The sequence below is a fragment of the Bison bison genome, unplaced genomic scaffold (assembly GCF_000754665.1).
Source record: "Bison bison bison isolate TAMUID 2011002044 unplaced genomic scaffold, Bison_UMD1.0 scf7180017864029, whole genome shotgun sequence".
Classification (NCBI taxonomy): Eukaryota; Metazoa; Chordata; class Mammalia; order Artiodactyla; family Bovidae; genus Bison; species Bison bison.
In genome coordinates, this window is record NW_011494601.1 from 3,532,638 (window position 1) to 3,546,951 (window position 14,314).

Below are 14,314 nucleotides of genomic sequence, written 5' to 3' on the forward strand. Positions count from 1 at the left end.
CTTGCACGCCACTCAACAGCCCCTTCCCCTCCTGAAGCCTTCATTTGCTCAGCTCTAGAATGAAGCAGGGAAATAGCACTGCCCACTGAATTTCCAGAATTGAATGGGTCTTAGGAAAGCAGATTCTGTGTGGGGAAGGGGTGTCAAGCACCACCATCTCCCCCCTCACTTCTACTCCCCTTCAAGGTGCTCCTTCCCAGAGCCTGGCCTTGGCTGCCTCAAGGGGAGCTCTGGGGTTTCATAAACCCTGCCCACAGATCCAAAGGACAGAGAAAACAACTTGCAAGGGCCAAGGCCGGGACACTGTGAGCAATCAAAGTAAAAAATGAGAATATTAAATTAAAACTCACTTATCAAGCAAATATCCACAAGGTTATAAATAAATCACTAAATAAATAAGGACATGGAGGCAGCTCTTTCTGATGGAAGAATGCCAATTAATAAATGTAGAATGGATGAGGGAAATTTAAATTTTCACCTTTACAACACCCCAGTAGTAATTATTATAGACAAGATGCTAAAATTCACAGGTAAACATTTGAGGAGAAATAGAACATTTGAATTGCCTCAAAGTACCCCCTCCAAGATGTTTATCAATACAAAGGGCAGAACACACGCAGTAATCTGCAGTGGGGAAACCCAGCCAAGCCCACCATCACCGTGTGATCAAGGTCACCATCACCAATAAAGGGACATATTGACATCAGGTGGTCCCTGATACGATGCACTAAGAAAGGTGCATCACATATGTGGTATTCTTGCCCAGAAAATGTATAACCTCAACCTAATCTTGAGGGGGAAAATCAGACAAATGCAAATTGAGGCCCATCCTACAAAATAATTTCTCAGTACCCTTCTGAAAGGTCAAGATCATGAACAGCTAGGCAAACTAAGGCACAGTCACAGATTGGAAGGGACCAAGGAGATGTGACAACGAACACGACATGAGATCCTGGATGGAATCCTGGAACAGAGGAAGGACACGAATGAAAGAACCGGTGACATCCGAGAGAAGTCTGTGGTCTAGTACTAGGATTTCCCAATATTAATTTATTGCTTTTAGTCATTATAAATTATATAAGATGCTGCTGCTGCTGCTGCTGCTAAGTCGCTTCAGTCGTTTCCAACTCTATGCGACCCCACAGACGGCAGCCCACCAGGCTCTCCCGTCCCTGGGATTTTCCAGGCAAGAACACTGGAGTGGGTTGCCATATCCTTCTCCAATGCATGAAAGTGAAAGTGAAAGTGAAGTTGCTCAGTCGTGTCCGACTCTTAGCAACCCCATGGACTGCAGCCTACCAGGCTCCTCTGTCCATGGGATTTTCCAGGCAAGAGTACTGGAGTGGGGTGCCATTGCCTTCTCCTAGCATTAGGAAAAGCTAGGAGGGTACACAGAAACTCTCTATACCATATGTAAAAATTTGTATTTCAAGTAAAAAGTTAAAATACCTGCTTATATTCCATTCTCTGGAGCTTTTCACTGATGCCAGTCAGTAGATCACAGTGTTTCCTCCTATGAATCCATCCCTTAAAAAGTGGTAGGTCCTCTGGGCCAGGTGTTTCACAAATACAATTTCACTGAATCTTCATAACGACTCTCTGAAGGAGGTATTAGTAGCCCCACTTTACAGATAACAAAGCTGAGGTCCAAGGCCACAAACTGGAAAGTAGAAGCACCAAGATTCAACCTGAATGCATTCAGTCTGAGTCCATCTGAATGCAGAAACTGTAAGTGATGCCTTTACCCAAATGCAGGAGCTCACAGAGGAGGTTGTGGGCATATGAGTGAGCACCAAGGGCAATCCCATGTGGTCCTTCAAAGCATGGCATTTAGATGCCACCTACCTAATCCAAACACAGGGCTGTCCTGTGACAGCCAGCTAGTGGTTAAGAACAAGCCTGTAAGTTTAAGAACTATATCCATACAAATTCCAGGTCTGTTACTTATCTATTGTATTCTTTCCAAAGTTACTTAGTCCCTCTGAGCTGAAGTCTCCTCCTATATAAAATGAGGGTAGTGTTTAGTGCCTGTCTATAGTTTGGCTCTGAGCATCAAGCACTTAAAACAGTTATACACACTTCATAAATGTTAACCATCATTTTTTATTTTCACTTTCTGCATCTGTCTTCAAACACCTGCAAAATGCCAGCTTGATGAGTGGGTTCATCTAAGCTAAACAGAAAGTCAAGGTCCAAGCAAAAGCTAACAGTGCACTATGGAGAGTGGAGCAGAGAAGGGAATCATCTGGCTGTCGTTATCAGCCTAAAATCTGAACCTGGGTATTGGCCAAGAGTCATCTAGGGACGTTATGGAATTAGAAAAATGTCAAAGCAGGAAAAGATCCCCGGGGTAATCCAATTCCCTGTTATCTTGCAATGTAGTTTCCAGGAAGAGGTGTCCTACCAATGCAGGTGTGACCAACCTAGGGTTAATTTTAAAAAGCGAGAGAATAAAAAGAGGGAAGGAGAGGGAGAGAGAGAAAGAGAAAAAAAGGAGGGGGAGAGGAAGGATATAGAAGAAGGGGAAAAAGTTCTCACCTAAGGATCTCACCAAGGAATCCTAGAATCTCTGAAATTTGGAACATGAATCAATAAATCTAAGAATGCTACTCAATATCAAAATCTAGGTAACATTTGCCTCCTGCTGGTTCAGTGAAAGCACTATTTTTTTAATGCGTAGAATGACTGAAACCAAGCTGAAATCACCCTTGCTGATGTAAACCTAGAGACGGAATTATAGGCGCATCGACAGAATAAGCCCTGGGGTTCTCCAGAGTGTTGAAGTCTGTTAAACAGCAGAAGTCTCATCAACTTGGTCAAACCCATCAATGACTCACATCATGTCTATATGTTTGCACTATTGTAGTAATAGGCTGATTTAAATGATTTTAGGACTGCAGAAATCCATAGTTTTGCATAGCTAATAGGTTGGCCTTAGATGCTGCGTTTTGAGGATGCGTATCTTGCATTCAAATGCACTGGCAGACCTCCAGCTACAACTGCAAATACTTTGATGCTGAGAGACAGTCTATGAGAGAATTTAAGGTACATATCCTATATTTTGTTTTAGGTGGGCTTTGCAACAAACTGTGATCCCACCTACATTGACTTCTTTTTTTCCTTAATAAATGTTAACGTTTTTTACATTTTATCTATTGATTTATTTATGGTTATGCTGGGTCTTCCTTGCTGCACAGGCTTCCTCTAGTTGCAGAGAGCAGGGGCTACACTATAGTTGCCGTACGTGGGCTTCTCACTGCAGTGGCTCTTCTTGTTGTGGAGGACAGGCTCTAGGGCATGGGTTTCAGTAGTTGCTGCTCATGGGCTTAATAGCTGTGGTTCAAAGTCTCTAGAGCATAGGCTCAGTAGTTGCGGCACATGAGCTTAGCTGCCCCTCAGCATGTGGGATGTTCCCAGACCAGGGATTGAACCTGTGTCTCCTGCATTGGCTGATGGATTCTATACCACTGAGCCACCAGGGAAGGCCTCACCTACATTTACTTCTAACCATTCTTTGCTTCAGTGGCCTCTGCTCTAACTTGGGAAGGTTGGATGAGGTCCATAGCTTTCAACCATAGGTGCACATGAGCACTAACTAGGAAAACCTTTTTAAATACTAACGCCTCTACTCTGACCATTTAAGTCAGAATATTTGGAGTGGGTATCACTCTAGTATTAAGTGATGTACCGAGTGTATAATTTAGAGTCCCCAAAGAAACAGAACACAAAAATTATTTGAAGGAGTAACAGCTGAAAGTTTTTTTTTAATTTTATTAAAAATATAAATTGACATATCCAAAAAATTCAACAAACCCCAAGGCAGGATAAATACAAAGAAAATCACTTCAAAGCACATCACAATCAAGTTAATGAAAACCAATGTTAAAGAGAAAATCTTTAGTCAGAGAAAAAAGTTTCCCTATATTGCTTGTAGGGAAACTTAACTAAAAATCACAAAGACTACTCAAGAGAAACTATGCAAGCCAGGAGACAATGGAACAATGTCTAATGGATAAAGAGGAAGGGGAAATGACTATCAGCCCAGAATTCTATATCAAGTGATAATATCCTTCAAAAGTAAAGACAAAATAAAGAATTTTCAGATAAATAAAAACTTAGAGAAATGATTATCACTAGCAGACATGAATTATAAGAATTATTAACTAAAGTTCTTCCAGCTAAAATATCAGATAGAAATCAGGTCTACACAAGCAAATGAAGAGTATTGGCAATGCTCTTATGTGGGTAGATTAAAATGTACATTTTCTCATTTACTATTTTTAAATGTAGCTGACTACCTAATATAAAAATAACAGTATGCTGTGGAGTTTATAAGGTATGTGTAAATAGAATATATAACAACACTAGCACAAGGGACAGGAAGGGAAAAGGAATTACATTGTTGGAAGGTTTTTACATTATACATAAAGTGGTATTATATTATTAGAAAGTAGACTTTGATACAACTGAGCGACTTCACTTTCACTTTTCACTTTCATGCATTGGAGAAGGAAATGGCAACCCACTCCAGTGTTCTTGCCTGGAGAATCCCAGGGACGGGGAAGCCTGGTGGGCTGCCATCTATGGGGTCGCACAGAGTCGGACACGACTGAAGCGACTTAGCAGCAGCAGCAGCAGCAGCAGCAGACTTTGATAAGTTAAACATGTATATTATGAATTCTAAAGCAATCACTAAAAATGTAAAACAGAGGTATAGCAAATAAGCTTACAGAGAAGGTAGAATGGAATTCTAAAAAGTATAGCACTGACTACAAAACAAAACAGGGAAAAAAGTGAAACAAGGAAAAATGGAAAAAATAGAAAACAAATAGCAAGATGATATATTTGAACCCAATCTACCAATGACCATTCCAATTCAAAGGCCCAAGATTGACAGACTAGATTAAAAAAAGCAAGACCAAAATACACACTGTCTGTAAGATACACATTTAAATACACAGATATAGACAGTTTAAAAATAAAGGATAGAATAAAATATACCACCCAAACACCAATTTCAAGAAGGTTCTATTCAGCATGGCTATAAAGTCAATGATACTGCAATAACTTTGTATGATGACAGGTGGTAACTGGGTTTATTGTGATGATCATTATATATCGGAATGTATATAAGTACCAGGTTACTATGTTGTACACCTGGAACTAACATAGGTAGATTATATAGATTATATTTAAATTTTTTAAAGGTAGCAGTAAAAAAATGTTCTATTGTCAATAAAGCTCAATAAAAAGTAACAAAATCATTGTTTAATTTTGGAAAAGAAAGTTCTATTAACTACATTGATATCAAGTAAAGTAGATTTCATAAAAAGGAATTTTACTTAAAGACAAAAGGGTATGGTAAAAATAAACAGTATAAACAATTTCACACCATAAATTCAAGGGCTTAGAGAAAATTCACAAATTCCTTGAAGGGTATAAGCTACCAAAACTCATTCAAGAAGAAATGGAAAGACTGAATGATCCTGTATCTCCTAAGCAAACTGAATTTATAGTCATAATTTTCCTACAAAGAAAGTATCTGTTCCAAAAGTTTTCCTGGTAAATTCTATTTTTAAAAATTAGAAATTTTTAAGTTATAAAAAAAATACCAAATCTATCAAACTCCTTCAGAAAACAGAAAGAGAAAACCCTTCACAACTCATGAAGCCAACTTATCTTGAAGCCAAAACCAGGAAAAAATATTAAAATAGAAACCTACAGATCAATACTCTTCATGGGGCAAAAACACTTTTAAAATATGAGCAAACTATGTTCAATGACATACAAAAAGAACAATACACTATGACTCAGGGATTTATCTAGGAATAAAAAGTTAGTTTGATATTCCAACATCTGTGAAATCATATGATTATCTCAAAAAACATTAACTCAATTGACACAATTCAACATCATTTATGGTAAAAACTTACCATATAGCAGGAATATATGCATGTACTTCTGGGACACTTTTCGTTGCATGAGGTCCAGGACCTTGCTTTCCTCCCTGTACTGGCCCTTCTCCCCAGGCTTCAATCATGCCGAGGCCCAGAAGCCCAGTGTCAGGCCTGGGGAAAAAAGAGGGGATAGCTGAAAGTGGATTCATTTTCCAAGTCAAAGGCTGAGTCTTTGAGTAACTCAGAAGTGGCCCAACATCCCCCAACCCAAGGTTCAGCGGGGAGGGTGGTAGGGGTGACTAGACTAGGAGTTCTAAAGCTCTTTCTGTTGATACTCTAGAATTTTCACTGCACTTCAGAAACTGTTCACTGATCCATAGATCCTCCGAGCATGGCAGGAATCTGGAACAAACCTGTCCTTCACTTACATGCAGAGAAACTGAGGCCCTGACAGTTCTGCAAGTGAAAAAGTGGAAGTGTTAGTCACTTAGTCATGTCTGACTCTTTGCAACCCAATGGACTGTAGCCTGCCAGGCTCCTCTGTCCGTGGAATTCTCCAGGCAAGAAGACTGGGGTGGATAGCCGTTCCCTTCTCCAGGGGATCTTCCCAACCTAGGGACTGAACCCAGGTCCCCTGCATTGCAGGCAGATTCTTTACAATCTGTGCCACTGCACACAATTTAGAGGAAAGGCAAGAACTCTAGCCAGGGACAGGAAGAAGCAGCCACCACCCAGTCACCAAACACAGACTTCCTAGTGTCACCTTGGGTCTTATTTTTGATTACGAACATTTACAAACTTACCAAAAGGTAGAGATGGTGTCATTAATACCCACAGATATGTAACTGTCATCTAGACTGAACAACTGCTAACATTTTGTACTATTTGCTTCTTTTTTTTTTTGCTAAAATATTTTAAATTACAAATATCACTATCTTTCACACTTAAATTCTTCACATTTCTTTTGAAAATAAGAACATATTCCTATGTCCATTACAATGTCATTAAGATGCCTAGCAAAATTTTTAAAAATTTCTTAATAATGCCCAGTCTCAATTTGTAGCAGATGCTGCCGGCATCCGCCCCATCTCTCCTGGCCCTCCTCCCTGGGAGTCAGTTGCAGCTGCAGTGGGGCACACCCTTACACACCCACACTTCCAGCTCAAGCACCTACATGTCCATTTGAGGGCAGGCTACTGCTGTGAGACTGTTTCCCCGTAAGGCGGCGAGCTCAAGGTGCCAGGCAGTTAAACCCCAGGAGCAGCCCTCAGCCACTGAGGGACAGGACTTGTCACTAGGCACCCAAGCCTCCTTGCCCCTTGAAGGGACCCTGCTGAGTGTGCTGTGTGCAGTCACTAAGCGGGGCCCACAGCAGGAGCCTGCCGCCTAGCTCAGCCAGCACTGATATTCCTCCCTGGCTGTGTCACTCTGCAGCCCTCACTGTGCTTCCAGGTAAACATCTCACACCCTGATTCCAGTCTCAGCATCCACTTGGGGGGACTCCAAATTAAGACAATGTTCAAATTTTTCCAACTGTCCTGATCATCATGTGTTTTCAATAGGTCAAAACCAAGAGCCTATACAATGGGGGGGGTGGTGGTTGTGGAAGAGGTGGGGGGTGGGCAGTCGAGGACAGTAAGAAGACATCCTCAGTTCTGTCACTGGGCCTGGGCTGCTTGGCCACAGGGACTGGACAGCTCTTGGTTTTGCCCACTCAGCTTCTGAGCTCCCGTCCTACAGAAACTGCTCCTTCCTGACTCTCCGCTCCTGGCCCTGAGATGGGCAGGTGAGCCAGGCCTGGACAGTCAGGGTCCCCCCTCCTCAGGCCACAGGCATTTGTTCAGGGAGGGGCAATGGCCCTGGTGAGCCAAGGAGAGTGGGTGCCAGGATCTGGTTGAAACCACTGGGGAGAGAGGTTTAGTATCTATCAGGCAGGATGTGAGCCTGGAGCTGCTGGGGCCATTTCTGCCACCTGTGGGGACAGCCAGCCTGAGGCCAAAGTCAACACAAAGAAACAAAGACTGAGAGATGGAGCTAACAAATCCATACAGAACGTGGGTCCAGTCATGTCTGACTCCTGGAGGTGAGTCAATCACCTCCCTTTCCACTTAAGCCTGGCAGAGCTGAAGTTTTCTCCCTCCCAACAAAAAAGTGAGGGCCGACTGCTACGGAGTCAGAATTCTTTGTTCTCCGGGAACCCCTGATTTCCCACCTCAGTGGTGGCAGCTGTGTCGTACACCAGATGTTCAAGGTGGTCAAGAAAAGTGTCTTGAATGGACCAGAACTCACCAGAAAACCAGGTCAAATTCCCTCCATCATCATCCCTTGCCTCCTTCCAGCCTGTTGTCTGCACTGCCTATAAAAGTAGCCCGTGTGCCCATCACTGCTTTACGAGAATTCCCCGAAGAACCATAATACACAGTAGCTTATACCAGGCTGCGTCCCAAATTTATTTTAAATACAATAATAGCTGGTGAAAGGAGCAAGTCACTTCCCTGGGGAGTGAGCCTAGCCTACCGCCTACCAGCCACCTCTCTTGAAAGGGAAATTACATGCTCTGGGAATGGCCGGCCGCTTGGGGACTCACAGAAGCCACAGGCCCCCTTAGGGCCACCGTGGGTGTTCTCTGGCAGGAATAGGCAACTGCTGGTTGAGCACCTCCTTCTGTGCCAGACATTGCCAAGTGTTCCGCACACACCGTGTGTGTCTCCTGAAAACCATCTGGAGAGAAGGACCACTGTCCTTATGGGTTAACTAAGAGAACACCAGACCAGAGAGGTGACTGATCCCCCAAGGGCACAGAACATTTGTGATGGAGCTGGTACGGGAGTCAATTCTAGGTCTAGAAAACATGCTTTTCCCGCAATGCCTCTATCTTCTCCCACTAACTTTAGTAGAGTTTTAGTAAGTATGCAATAGGGCTGTGAACAGAAATCCAATTGTCTGCACACTGACCCTCTAGTGATGAGGCCACACAGATGCTGTCCACATACAGAGAACATGTTTAGAGAAAAAGGGCTTCCTGAACTGGCTGGGCTTCTTTTCAGTAAGTCTGGAGCAGGTACTGAGCACCCCTGCTTTTTTTTTTTTTAACAAGGGTCCTAGGCGATTCTTGTGATTAAGCACTGTTGACAGCTGTGACATGGGGAGCTGCGAAAGAAAGCGCCTGTGACTACTCTTACTCAGATTGAAGTAGAGGGAACAGCAACGCCTAGTTACTGAACAAGGTGGGGGCGAGTGGGAGCAAGTGAGGGAGGGACAAGAAATGAAAGAATTTTACTCTGCCCATGGCAGCAAACAGAGGTGGCTTTTTTCCCCCCTTGAACCAAGTGATGACTTTAGAGAGTTTTCATTCTACCAAGACTGTGGGTATGGGGCTGTTGAGCAGCTCTCACTATTTGGGAAAATAAGATATTTATTTGCATCTTCTATTTCACTTCTCTCGGCATCATCTCTGCTGCAAAGTTGATGGACAGAGCCTTCAGCTCAAAACTCAGAGAAGAGAGAGCCCAGGAATGCCTCAAATGTCTGCTGCCAATATCCAGTGTCCTGGTCCCCCTGTCAGTCCAGGGAGCCATGTGCATGCGTGTGACTCTCCGGGAGAGCCCAGGTGCAGATCAGGACAGGCTTTATCCGGAGCTATTCACCTGGACGTGGGAGGAGGTCTTGGACTGGGAATATGGCACTGGAATCATGGGAGCGTATAAGCTTCCATTTCTACATCTGAAAATGGGGATGACAGTTGTATTGTTTCACAGTCTTCTTGTGATGATTCATCACAAGATGTAAGTAATGCATATAAAGTGCCTGCTGCTGCTGCTGCTAAGTCGCTTCAGTCGTGTCCGACTCTGCGACGCCATAGACGGCAGCCCACCAGGCTCCCCCGTCCCTGGGATTCTCCAGGCAAGAACGCTGGAGTGGGTTGCCATTTCCTCCTCCAATGCATGAAAATGAAAATGAAAAGTGAAAGTCAAGTCGCTCAGTCATGTCCGAGTCTTTGCGACCCCATGGACTGCAGCCCACCAGGCTGCTCTGTCCATGGGATTTTCCAGGCAAGAGTACTGGAGTGGGGTGCCATTGCCTTCTCCATATAAAGTGCCCAGATTTAGCCAAAAATTTTGGCTGTTATGCTACCTGTTGTTAATATTCTCATTTCATCTAAATGCAGATTCTACCTGCAAAGATCCATGTGCTTTTTCACCTGACTCTGAGCACATAATTATATAGTGTCAGGGGTGGAAGTACCTTCTAGAGATCCCTCATCTAGTCAAAGCTTTGGATTCCACAGATGGGAAAAAAAAAAAAGAAAGAAAGAAACAGAGAGGTTCAAGCACTTGAGAAAGTCACACAGACGTTGGTCTAGAGCCTAGACAAGCCCCAGCCCACCCAGCTCCTCGTTCCCCACTACCCCACCAGCAGGCTTGGCAATTTCTCATACTGCAGACATGGGGAGTCTAACAAAAATTTTGATGTATTTAAAAAAAAAAAAGATTGATTTTGATGTTTTGAGGCTTCGTGAAACCAGCAATTTTAATCAATTTTTCAAAATTGCTAATTTCATCCATCCAAGGAACTCACACACAAACAGAAGGGCTGATTGAAATTTAAATGGCGGCTGGCTTGTTAGCTGAAGGCACCAGGCTGGGTATTTTCATATGCAAGTCTGCAACTGTGTCCCGGCCTGGCAGCAAGAGGAAGCAATCTCCGGGAGACACTCGAAGGCATTAAGAATTCAGGCAGCCAAAATGAGAAGCAACAACATGAAATGATAAAACAAAGACAGATCATTATTAGCACCAACATAATGTGTTCCCGTGTCCTCCGATCTCATTTAGAGCCCTGCCCGTTGTCTATTGAAACTATAATTAGGATGATAGGAACCAGAGGATTAAAGTAACTTTCTCCCCTGAAGTGCCAGGATTTCAAACGAGCGAGATGGGGAGGAGATAAACCTGGGAGAGATTTTAATATTCTGGGCTGCAGCTCCCAGGACAGCACAGGCTGGCAAACAATGGCTGGTTCCTGCCCGAGGCAGCCTGGGGAGGGATGTTACATTGCTGTCTGCCCCACCTCTGGAATGGCAGGACCACCTCCCTCCCCAGCCAAACCCGCGCTTTTGTTCTTGATACCTTGCACTCCATGACCCCTTCTGGGGTCTGACTTAGAAACCCTTTGCCAAGCCTCTCATTTCCCATAGCCTCTGCTGGCACGGCCTCTTCCCAACATACCTGCCCCACCTATTGCCTTAACCTCCTGTCTGGCCTGGAAGGTCCAGAAGGCAGGGACCACCCCCCACCCTCCCTGCCATCTCTCACTTGAGACTCTGGTGCCTTTAGTTAGATGTTACTTTCCTGCCTTAGTCGGGCTCCTCATGGCCACCAAGGTGACCCTTCTCATCCCTTCTATCTAGAAACCCAATATGGGACCCACTCCCCCACCCACAGAATAGCACCAACCCCAGCAAACACTGAATCTCCTTCCCATCAGTCCCCATGCTGCCTCTCTGGCCCCTCCTGTCCCCCTCTGGTGGCATGGGACCACTTGCCCACCTGAATATGCTGCATATTTTGCACCTCAGTCTGGCGCACAAGGCTCCAGCCCACTGCTCCTTTATCTGGCAAAATTTTAGATGTCCTTTGCTGTCCCTTTCTCTTCCCAGAGCCCCGAGGGAGTCTATGGTTCCATCCTCGGAGCAACCATAGGACTGTCCTAACCCTCCTCAAGCTGCGGCCCTCAGGGTCAGGGACCACGTGGCGAGCCCACAGCGGAATTTATTTCTGCAAGGGGAGGCACCAGACGGAGCTCAGGCTCATGCTGGAATGGATGGAATCCAGTGCTTGGCCAGAATCATGAAATCAAAGTTCGGTTTATACTGGTCAGCCTGGACATGTTGGTCGGGACCGCAGAGGCACTCAGTCTGGAGAACTTGTCCCTTCCTGTTTCTGCTTTTCCCTGCAGGTCTCATCCACCAGAGAGGGTTCCCTGTGTGAATGTGAATGGGGGTGTGAGAGACAGTATGTGGGAATGTGTGCCTGGGGTGGGGACACACACACGCACAAGGAGAATCCGGACCAGCTGGGCCAAAAGGAACTCTCGCTTCCTGGGTTAGGCATCTATACAAGGGTCTGTCACCACCTGGGGTCAGAGGAGCAGTCAGCATCCAAGTTTCAACAACCATGTGCATGAAATGTAATATTGCCTCTTCCAGGCCTTCAGGTTCCAAGTTCTCAGATGCCTCAAGAGCTGATCTGAGAGCAGCAAAACAGCAGCATCTGCCAGTCCTTCGTCAAGTGTCCACTAAGCAACCCGGAAATGCCAGCAATGGTGCCAAGGGCCGGGCCCTTCCTGGCCTCAGTTTCCCCACCTGTGAAATAAAGAGGAATCCAAATGGCTAAGGGGCTATGCAGCCCTGACACTCTGACCTTTAGTTACTGCCCGTTCAGGGTGTGGCTGCTTCATTCCTTCACCTGGGCCAGCAGGGGACAAGCTTTGTGGTCCATTAGAAGAACTCAACCTCTCTGAATGGCCTCCACACACCTGCACTTAGAGGGCGGAGTGATGGGGAATGGAAGCGCTTCATTCCTGCTCGAGTGACATGGAAACTGAAATCCAGGGAGGTAAAGGTAGGACCAGCTCGTCCCTGGAGAGGTCCCACCAGGACCCCAGGACCCTCCCACCTGCCCTCTTTCTTTTGTTCTCCTGCATAAAACTACTCATTGTCTCTGAGAGTTGTGGGGAGAGCAGAAAGCAGCTGAGAACCCCTGTCACTTTCCTCACCCCCTCCTTTAAAAGATAGGATTCCTCCGCTCAGAGAAAAAGCATATGCAAATGTGAGTTTTCTGTCTCTGCTTGGTGTGTATGTGGGTGAGCAGGTTCACACGAGGGGGGACATGTGTGTGTGAAGGCAATTAGATGTGAACTGTGTGAGTGAAATCAAGTGAAAGTATACGGGTACATGTGTATGCATGTGAGTACACCAGCAGGTATGTGTGGGCGTGTCATTGTGTGAGCAGCATCATGACTGTGCATTCAGATGTACAAGTAGGGAGATGTACATCCATGTAGGTGTTCTTGTATGTTGTGTTTGGGATTGAGGAAAATAAAAGGCCAGAAGAGGCACACCCTTCTTAAGGTGAAAACCATATAGCCTGATCCCAATGACAAATGTCAATGGCTTTTCCCAAAACCTCTGTCAAATAAAATCATCCTCATTGGCTGACTCTGCTTCCCACATGACCTCACAGATCAGACAAGTCACATCAGCTAACGCGTCACACGCAGGCTCCCCCTTCCCGGATGCGTTCACTGGATTCCGGGCACCGAGGAAATCATGATGCAGTTTCCTTAGAGTTCCATGAGAGGCAGATTTCCTTAAAGTCAGGCTGATCCAGAGGCAGCTTCCTCACCTGCAAACTGCATGGATGGTGCCCACCTGGTGGGGTTGCTGTGAGGCCCAAGGCCAGCACCTGGCACACCGTAGGTGCTCGGGCAGATCATCTGTGCTTCACTCTGACCACTGAGGGACCTGGGCTTTGGCTGCCAGGCATCATTAACGCCCACTTCTCTGGTGCTGGACCAAACAGTCTTCGGCAGGGTCACCCCCACCCAGCAGCCCTCATTGCACATCCCCATTAGTTGCTCAGTGCCCCAAAGAACAACGGGAATGCTTCCTACACTGCTTCCTCTGCTAAATACCTCTGTGACAGCTTCTTGGCAGGAGCAGAGCGCCAAGGTTAACATATGTTAAGAATATGTGCTGCAGGCAGCCCACCTCAAGGTGGAAGCAAGAGGGAACTGCACCTCCTCAGGGCTTCCCCTGAGCCCGCAGCCTGGAGGGCTGGTTGCTGCAGTGTCCCACGCAGCCTCACCACGGCGAATCTCAGCCTGGGATGAATCTGCCTGGTCATCTCATCTGCTTTCCCAGAGTTCAGGACACCCTCTGCTGCATCTCTGCCCAGTTAGCATCCAGCCTCAGCTGATATATACAACCACCCACAGGACACTCACCACCCCAGTGAAAGTGAAGTCACTCAGTTGTGTCCGACTTTTAGCGACCCCGTGGACTACAGCCCACCAGGCCCTCCGTCCATGGGATTTTCCAGGCAAGAGTACTGGAATGGGGTGCCATTGCCTTCTCTGTTAACAGGGGCTAGGCATATTACATTTACTTGGAGCTGGTATACTTGGTGACAGCCTTAGTGCCCTTAGACATGGAGTGCTTGGCCAGCTCCCCAGGTAGCAGCAAGCGCACGGCAGTCTGGATCTCCCTGGATGTGATAGTCGAGCGCTTGTTGTAATGCACCAGGCGCAATGCCTTGCCAGCGATGCGCTCGAAAATGTCATTGACAAAGGAGTTCATGATTCCCATGGCCTTGGACGAGATGCCGGTGTCTGGATGGACTTGCTTCAGCACCTTG